The sequence below is a fragment of the Phyllobates terribilis genome, unplaced genomic scaffold, assembly GCF_046119375.1.
Source record: "Phyllobates terribilis strain yellow unplaced genomic scaffold, ASM4611937v1 Scaffold_1__5_contigs__length_1240528914, whole genome shotgun sequence".
NCBI classification, from domain to species: domain Eukaryota; kingdom Metazoa; phylum Chordata; class Amphibia; order Anura; family Dendrobatidae; genus Phyllobates; species Phyllobates terribilis.
Window position 1 is genome coordinate 1,169,271,154 of NW_027362761.1, and position 9,154 is coordinate 1,169,280,307.

The 9,154-nt window shown below is 39.7% G+C and overlaps 1 protein-coding gene across 2 annotated transcripts in view; it reads right to left on the reverse strand.

Annotated features, from left to right (window-relative positions):
• Window positions 1-7,661, reverse strand: part of LOC141163285 (charged multivesicular body protein 3) — a 45,102-nt gene extending 37,441 nt beyond the window's left edge. The window contains exon 1 of one of the 2 annotated variants that reach the window (XM_073649140.1): window positions 7,465-7,659. The gene's annotated coding sequence lies outside the window, so the exon portion shown is untranslated. Of the gene's footprint in view, window positions 1-7,464 lie in introns of both variants that reach the window. The other variant, XM_073649138.1, reaches the window with a different exon arrangement.
• Window positions 7,662-9,154: the final 1,493 nt, after the last annotated feature.

Genomic DNA, 9,154 nt, shown 5'->3' on the forward strand with positions numbered 1-9,154 from the left:
GGCAGGCCGGAGCGGGCCAAGCGGGTCGGGGTATGGGAGAAGAGGCAGGCCGGAGCGGGCCAAGCGGGTCGGGGTATGGGAGAAGAGGCAGGCCGGAGCGGGCCAAGCGGGTCGGGGTATGGGAGAAGAGGCAGGCCGGAGCGGGCCAAGCGGGTCGGGGTATGGGAGAAGAGGCAGGCCGGAGCGGGCCAAGGTATGGGAGAAGAGGCAGGCAGGAGTGGGCTAAGCAGGTCGGGGTATGGGAGAAGAGGCAGGCCGGAGCGACCAAATGGGTCAGGGGGGAACTTTGCCCACGGCAGACCAAGTGGGCTGGGCAGGTCAGGGGGTGAGGCCGGGGAGGTCCGGTTGCTCAGATATCGGAGCTGTAGGTATATAAACATTTACGAGCCTGGTAACTGCAGAGCTCCGGCCGCACATCACATGGGAGAAAACTTGTTTTACCGGAATCTCAGGGTAACAAAACTAAACATAACTCCTCAGATCAAACACGGAAGCAGGAGGAGGCGGAGGATGGGGGTATTACTCCCAGTAACTTTACACCTGATGTGAGTGCAGTCCGTCGTCCTCCTCCGTTGTTCTACGTTCTGTATAATCCTCATTATTATACAGGTGCATCTCACTAAATTAAAATATCATCAAAAAGTTAATTTATTTCAGCCATAATCTTCAACATTAACAGAAATAAACATATGAAATAGATCCCTCTGGGTGTAATGACTCCATATAATAGATCCCTCTGGGTGTAATGACTCCATATAATAGATCCCTCTGGGTGTAATGACTCCATATAATAGATCCCTCTGGGTGTAATGACTCCATATAATAGATCCCTCTGGGTGTAATGACTCCATATAATAGATCCCTCTGGGTGTAATGACTCTATATAATAGATCCCTCTGGGTGTAATGACTCCATATAATAGATCCCTCTGGGTGTAATGACTCCATATAATAGATCCCTCTGGGTGTAATGACTCCATATAATAGATCCCTCTGGGTGTAATGACTCTATATAATAGATCCCTCTGGGTGTAATGACTCTATATAATAGATCCCTCTGGGTGTAATGACTCCATATAATAGATCCCTCTGTGTGTAATGACTCCATATAATAGATCCCTCTGTGTGTAATGACTCCATATAATAGATCCCTCTGTGTGTAATGACTCCATATAATAGATCCCTCTGTGTGTAATGACTCTATATAATAGATCCCTCTGTGTGTAATGACTCTATATAATAGATCCCTCTGTGTGTAATGACTCTATATAATAGATCGCTCTGTGTAATGACTCTATATAATAGATCCCTGTGTGTGTAATGACTCTATATAATAGATCCCTCTGCGTGTAATGACTCCATATAATAGATCCCTCTGCGTGTAATGACTCCATATAATAGATCCCTCTGCGTGTAATGACTCCATATAATAGATCCCTCTGCGTGTAATGACTCCATATAATAGATCCCTCTGCGTGTAATGACTCCATATAATAGATCCCTCTGCGTGTAATGACTCCATATAATAGATCCCTCTGCGTGTAATGACTCCATATAATAGATCCCTCTGCGTGTAATGACTCCATATAATAGATCCCTCTGCGTGTAATGACTCCATATAATAGATCCCTCTGCGTGTAATGACTCCATATAATAGATCCCTCTGCGTGTAATGACTCCATATAATAGATCCCTCTGCGTGTAATGACTCCATATAATAGATCCCTCTGCGTGTAATGACTCCATATAATAGATCCCTCTGCGTGTAATGACTCCATATAATAGATCCCTCTGCGTGTAATGACTCCATATAATAGATCCCTCTGCGTGTAATGACTCCATATAATAGATCCCTCTGCGTGTAATGACTCCATATAATAGATCCCTCTGCGTGTAATGACTCCATATAATAGATCCCTCTGGGTGTAATGACTCCATATAATAGATCCCTCTGGGTGTAATGACTCCATATAATAGATCCCTCTGGGTGTAATGACTCCATATAATAGATCCCTCTGGGTGTAATGACTCTATATAATAGATCCCTCTGGGTGTAATGACTCTATATAATAGATCCCTCTGGGTGTAATGACTCCATATAATAGATCCCTCTGGGTGTAATGACTCCATATAATAGATCCCTCTGGGTGTAATGACTCTATATAATAGATCCCTCTGGGTGTAATGACTCTATATAATAGATCCCTCTGGGTGTAATGACTCCATATAATAGATCCCTCTGGGTGTAATGACTCCATATAATAGATCCCTCTGGGTGTAATGACTCCATATAATAGATCCCTCTGTGTGTAATGACTCCATATAATAGATCCCTCTGTGTGTAATGACTCTATATAATAGATCCCTCTGTGTGTAATGACTCTATATAATAGATCCCTCTGTGTGTAATGACTCTATATAATAGATCGCTCTGTGTAATGACTCTATATAATAGATCCCTGTGTGTGTAATGACTCTATATAATAGATCCCTCTGCGTGTAATGACTCCATATAATAGATCCCTCTGCGTGTAATGACTCCATATAATAGATCCCTCTGCGTGTAATGACTCCATATAATAGATCCCTCTGCGTGTAATGACTCCATATAATAGATCCCTCTGCGTGTAATGACTCCATATAATAGATCCCTCTGCGTGTAATGACTCCATATAATAGATCCCTCTGCGTGTAATGACTCCATATAATAGATCCCTCTGCGTGTAATGACTCCATATAATAGATCCCTCTGCGTGTAATGACTCCATATAATAGATCCCTCTGCGTGTAATGACTCCATATAATAGATCCCTCTGCGTGTAATGACTCCATATAATAGATCCCTCTGCGTGTAATGACTCCATATAATAGATCCCTCTGCGTGTAATGACTCCATATAATAGATCCCTCTGCGTGTAATGACTCCATATAATAGATCCCTCTGCGTGTAATGACTCCATATAATAGATCCCTCTGCGTGTAATGACTCCATATAATAGATCCCTCTGCGTGTAATGACTCCATATAATAGATCCCTCTGCGTGTAATGACTCCATATAATAGATCCCTCTGCGTGTAATGACTCCATATAATAGATCCCTCTGCGTGTAATGACTCCATATAATAGATCCCTCTGCGTGTAATGACTCCATATAATAGATCCCTCTGGGTGTAATGACTCCATATAATAGATCCCTCTGGGTGTAATGACTCCATATAATAGATCCCTCTGGGTGTAATGACTCCATATAATAGATCCCTCTGGGTGTAATGACTCCATATAATAGATCCCTCTGGGTGTAATGACTCCATATAATAGATCCCTCTGGGTGTAATGACTCCATATAATAGATCCCTCTGGGTGTAATGACTCCATATAATAGATCCCTCTGGGTGTAATGACTCCATATAATAGATCCCTCTGGGTGTAATGACTCTATATAATAGATCCCTCTGGGTGTAATGACTCTATATAATAGATCCCTCTGGGTGTAATGACTCTATATAATAGATCCCTCTGGGTGTAATGACTCTATATAATAGATCCCTCTGGGTGTAATGACTCTATATAATAGATCCCTCTGGGTGTAATGACTCTATATAATAGATCCCTCTGGGTGTAATGACTCTATATAATAGATCCCTCTGGGTGTAATGACTCTATATAATAGATCCCTCTGGGTGTAATGACTCTATATAATAGATCCCTCTGGGTGTAATGACTCTATATAATAGATCGCTCTGGGTGTAATGACTCTATATAATAGATCGCTCTGTGTGTAATGACTCTATATAATAGATCGCTCTGTTTGTAATGACTCTATATAATAGATCGCTCTGTGTGTAATGACTCTATATAATAGATCGCTCTGTGTGTAATGACTCTATATAATAGATCCCTCTGTGTGTAATGACTCTATATAATAGATCCCTCTGTGTGTAATGACTATATAATAGATCCCTCTGTGTGTAATGACTCTATATAATAGATCGCTCTGTGTGTAATGACTCTATATAATAGATCGCTCTGTTTGTAATGACTCTATATAATAGATCGCTCTGTGTGTAATGACTCTATATAATAGATCGCTCTGTGTGTAATGACTCTATATAATAGATCCCTCTGTGTGTAATGACTCTATATAATAGATCGCTCTGTTTGTAATGACTCTATATAATAGATCCCTCTGGGTGTAATGACTCTATATAATAGATCCCTCTGGGTGTAATGACTCTATATAATAGATCCCTCTGGGTGTAATGACTCTATATAATAGATCCCTCTGGGTGTAATGACTCTATATAATAGATCCCTCTGGGTGTAATGACTCTATATAATAGATCCCTCTGGGTGTAATGACTCTATATAATAGATCCCTCTGGGTGTAATGACTCTATATAATAGATCCCTCTGGGTGTAATGACTCTATATAATAGATCCCTCTGGGTGTAATGACTCTATATAATAGATCCCTCTGGGTGTAATGACTCTATATAATAGATCCCTCTGGGTGTAATGACTCTATATAATAGATCCCTCTGGGTGTAATGACTATATAATAGATCACTCTGTTTGTAATGACTCTATATAATAGATCACTCTGTTTGTAATGACTCTATATAATAGATCACTCTGTTTGTAATGACTCTATATAATAGATCCCTCTGTGTGTAATGACTCTATATAATAGATCCCACTGTGTGTAATGACTCTATATAATAGATCGCTCTGTGTGTAATGACTCTATATAATAGATCACTCTGTTTGTAATGACTCTATATAATAGATCCCTCTGTTTGTAATGACTCTATATAATAGATCCCTCTGTGTGTAATGACTCTATATAATAGATCCCACTGTGTGTAATGACTCTATATAATAGATCGCTCTGTGTGTAATGACTCTATATAATAGATCCCTCTGTGTGTAATGACTATATAATAGATCCCTCTGTGTGTAATGACTCTATATAATAGATCCCTCTGTGTGTAATGACTCTATATAATAGATCGCTCTGTGTGTAATGACTCTATATAATAGATCACTCTGTTTGTAATGACTCTATATAATAGATCGCTCTGTGTGTAATGACTCTATATAATAGATCGCTCTGTGTGTAATGACTCTATATAATAGATCGCTCTGTTTGTAATGACTCTATATAATAGATCGCTCTGTGTGTAATGACTCTATATAATAGATCGCTCTGTGTGTAATGACTCTATATAATAGATCGCTCTGTGTGTAATGACTCTATATAATAGATCGCTCTGTGTGTAATGACTCTATATAATAGATCGCTCTGTGTGTAATGACTCTATATAATAGATCCCTCTGTGTGTAATGACTCTATATAATAGATCGCTCTGTTTGTAATGACTCTATATAATAGATCGCTCTGTGTGTAATGACTCTATATAATAGATCCTCTGTGTGTAATGACTCTATATAATAGATCGCTCTGGGTGTAATGACTCTATATAATAGATCCCTCTGTGTGTAATGACTCTATATAATAGATCCCTTTGTGTGTAATGACTCTATATAATAGATCCCTCTGTGTGTAATGACTCTATATAATAGATCCCTCTGGGTGTAATGACTCTATATAATAGATCCCTTTGTGTGTAATGACTCTATATAATAGATCGCTCTGTGTGTAATGACTCTATATAATAGATCCCTCTGTGTGTAATGACTCTATATAATAGATCGCTCTGGGTGTAATGACTCTATATAATAGATCGCTCTGTGTGTAATGACTCTATATAATAGATCCTCTGTGTGTAATGACTCTATATAATAGATCGCTCTGTGTGTAATGACTCTATATAATAGATCCCTCTGTGTGTAATGACTCTATATAATAGATCGCTCTGGGTGTAATGACTCTATATAATAGATCCCTCTGTGTGTAATGACTCTATATAATAGATCCCTTTGTGTGTAATGACTCTATATAATAGATCGCTCTGGGTGTAATGACTCTATATAATAGATCGCTCTGTGTGTAATGACTCTATATAATAGATCCTCTGTGTGTAATGACTCTATATAATAGATCGCTCTGTGTGTAATGACTCTATATAATAGATCCTCTGTGTGTAATGACTCTATATAATAGATCGCTCTGTGTGTAATGACTCTATATAATAGATCGCTCTGGGTGTAATGACTCTATATAATAGATCGCTCTGTGTGTAATGACTCTATATAATAGATCCTCTGTGTGTAATGACTCTATATAATAGATCGCTCTGTGTGTAATGACTCTATATAATAGATCCCTCTGTGTGTAATGACTCTATATAATAGATCGCTCTGGGTGTAATGACTCTATATAATAGATCCCTCTGTGTGTAATGACTCTATATAATAGATCCCTCTGTGTGTAATGACTCTATATAATAGATCGCTCTGGGTGTAATGACTCTATATAATAGATCCCTCTGTGTGTAGTGACTCTATATAATAGATCCCTTTGTGTGTAATGACTCTATATAATAGATCCTCTGTGTGTAATGACTCTATATAATAGATCCCTTTGTGTGTAATGACTCTATATAATAGATCGCTCTGTGTGTAATGACTCTACATAATAGATCCCTCTGTGTGTAATGACTCTATATAATAGATCTCTCTGTGTGTAATGACTCTATATAATAGATCCCTCTGTGTGTAATGACTCTATATAATAGATCCCTCTGTGTGTAATGACTCTATATAATAGATCCCTCTGTGTGTAATGGCTCTATATAATAGATCCCTCTGTGTGTAATGACTCTATATAATATAGGAGTTTCACTTTTTGTATTGAAGAACAGAAATAAATTAACCTTTTGACGATATTCTAATGTAGTGAGAAGCAGCTGTATATATCAGGAGAAGCAGCTGATAACTGACAACCCCCGGCCACCAGAGCAGCTCCACAGGGGTTGTCACCTCTCTTATATTCCCAGTATTCTGGACTGGGTCGTTCCTCTGTTATTCTTCCTGGAAATGTATAACTGACAGCTGATCAGTGATCTCCTCTTATTAATGACAGCGGGCTGAGCAGCACAGAGTGCAGTGTCGCCCCCTGACCGGGGAAGAGGAGCTCTGAGTGGATGGAGACGTTTCCAGGAGAAACAACAGAGGATCTGCGCCTCAGAGCACCAAACTCACTAACAGACGCTCTGCATAGGCGGAAACCTGGAGGACAGAGCCGACTGCAGAGCTTTGTTATCTCGGACACTTACTATGCAGAGCGCAGCAGCCCATGACAAACTCATCTCCACCGCTGCGCTCTGCATAGGCAGCCAAAGTGCGGCCCCTACATGTGACTGTGTGGGAGGGAATGCGGGAGGACATTGGGGGGGGGGGGGGGTGACACGTGACAGCTGCAAGACTTGGGGTACAGCGCCCCATCAGGGTTATACCGTGCGCAGGACGGCGCCTCCCCCCGGCCCACACCCCCGACCTCACCAGCGGCAGGAAGGAAGGTAAGAAGGAGCGGAGTCTCAGGCGCTGCAGTGCTCGGCTCTCCCGTCCATCGCCGGCTGCTCCGCTGTCACTGACGGTGATCTCCGGGCAGCGATCAGCTGAGCAACAAGACAGCTGTGACGTCACCACGACCTCCGACCCCGGCTGTGTGTATGCTTCTGTGTTTGTGGGCGGGGACTAACCATAGAGAGGAGCTGAGAGCTAGAGAGAACAGGCGTCACCATAGAGATGAGGAGAGACGGCTAGACAAGACAGAGGAACTGATAGATAGATGCAGCGCCACGGTGGCCGGATGTTGTAACTGAACCAGAATAAGTTGTTTTATAGAATGAAAATCAGGACTATAATAACAACAGTAATAATAATAACAGCAATGATAACAATAATAATAGGAACAGTAATAATAATAATAACAGTAATAACTAATAATAATAACAACAGTAATAATAACAGTAATGATAACAATAAAAATAGGAACAGTAATAATAGTAATAATAATAATTATAATAAAACCAGTAATAATCACAGTAATAATAATATTAACAGTAATAATACCAGTAATAATAATAATAGTAATAATAGCAGCAGTGTTAACGTTAAGAATAAGAATGAAAATATTAATAATAACAGTAATAGTAATCATAATTATTTTTATTAATCTTAATAACTATAATAGTAATACAATTCTTATTATTGACAATGTTAATAATAATATTGATAATAATAATAAATATAATAATAATTAACCCATTAATGACCCACACAATTTTCATTGTAATTTTTGTACTTTTTTTATACACAAAACATTTGTTATTTTTTCTTACAAATTTCTGTTTTTTTTTGCTTTTTTTTTTATCTTTCTCAATTCCAACTAATACACAGTTTTAGGCAATACATTTTTTTTTTATCACTACCAACAAACGATCCCAAAAAAATCCAAAATTTCTAAAAAAAGAAATAAAAATGTAGATGTAAGTGCGATCATATTCTCACCCCGGTTTCCAGCGCCGCTCTGCTCCTCTTCTGGGTCACATGACCTGGAAGTGGCTCTTTTACTAGGTAAGTCTATGGGGCGCCAGAACCAGGATCTATAGACTTACATTGTAAGACCACGGCTCCACTATCTGTATTCGGTCAGTATTCTGTCAGTATTTTTTCTCAGGAGTGGGAGACAAAACCGCGCAGTGAATGGTATAAAAACAAAACCCCCCAAAGTTTAGATACTGTATATTTTTTACCCATATATTATATTGTATTATTTCATCAATATGTTGTGCCCGGACAACAATGGCTTTCCTCACCCTCCCCAGGTCAGGCACTGAGTTTCCGCCGCTGCACCCGGTTTCTGTTGTTTAGCTGCAGTGGTAACATCATGTAGACAGCGCTGCAGCCAATCACTGAGCTCAGCAGCTCTGGGCACGACACACTGAGTGATGGGCTGCAGCGCTGTCAACGTGATATCACCATTGCATCCAATCCAATATCAGAAACTGAGGGCAATGGTGGAGACTCATCCCTGGACCAGGGGAGAGGGAGTGAAGCTCAGTTATTTTTTTTTTTTTACACCTATAACTGATCCCGCGGGCAGAAGATTGGTGAAAGCAGCGGAAAATCCCTATAAGGGTCCGCCAGTAAGTTTACTCATAGCTCTACTACATTGGCTCCTTATGGC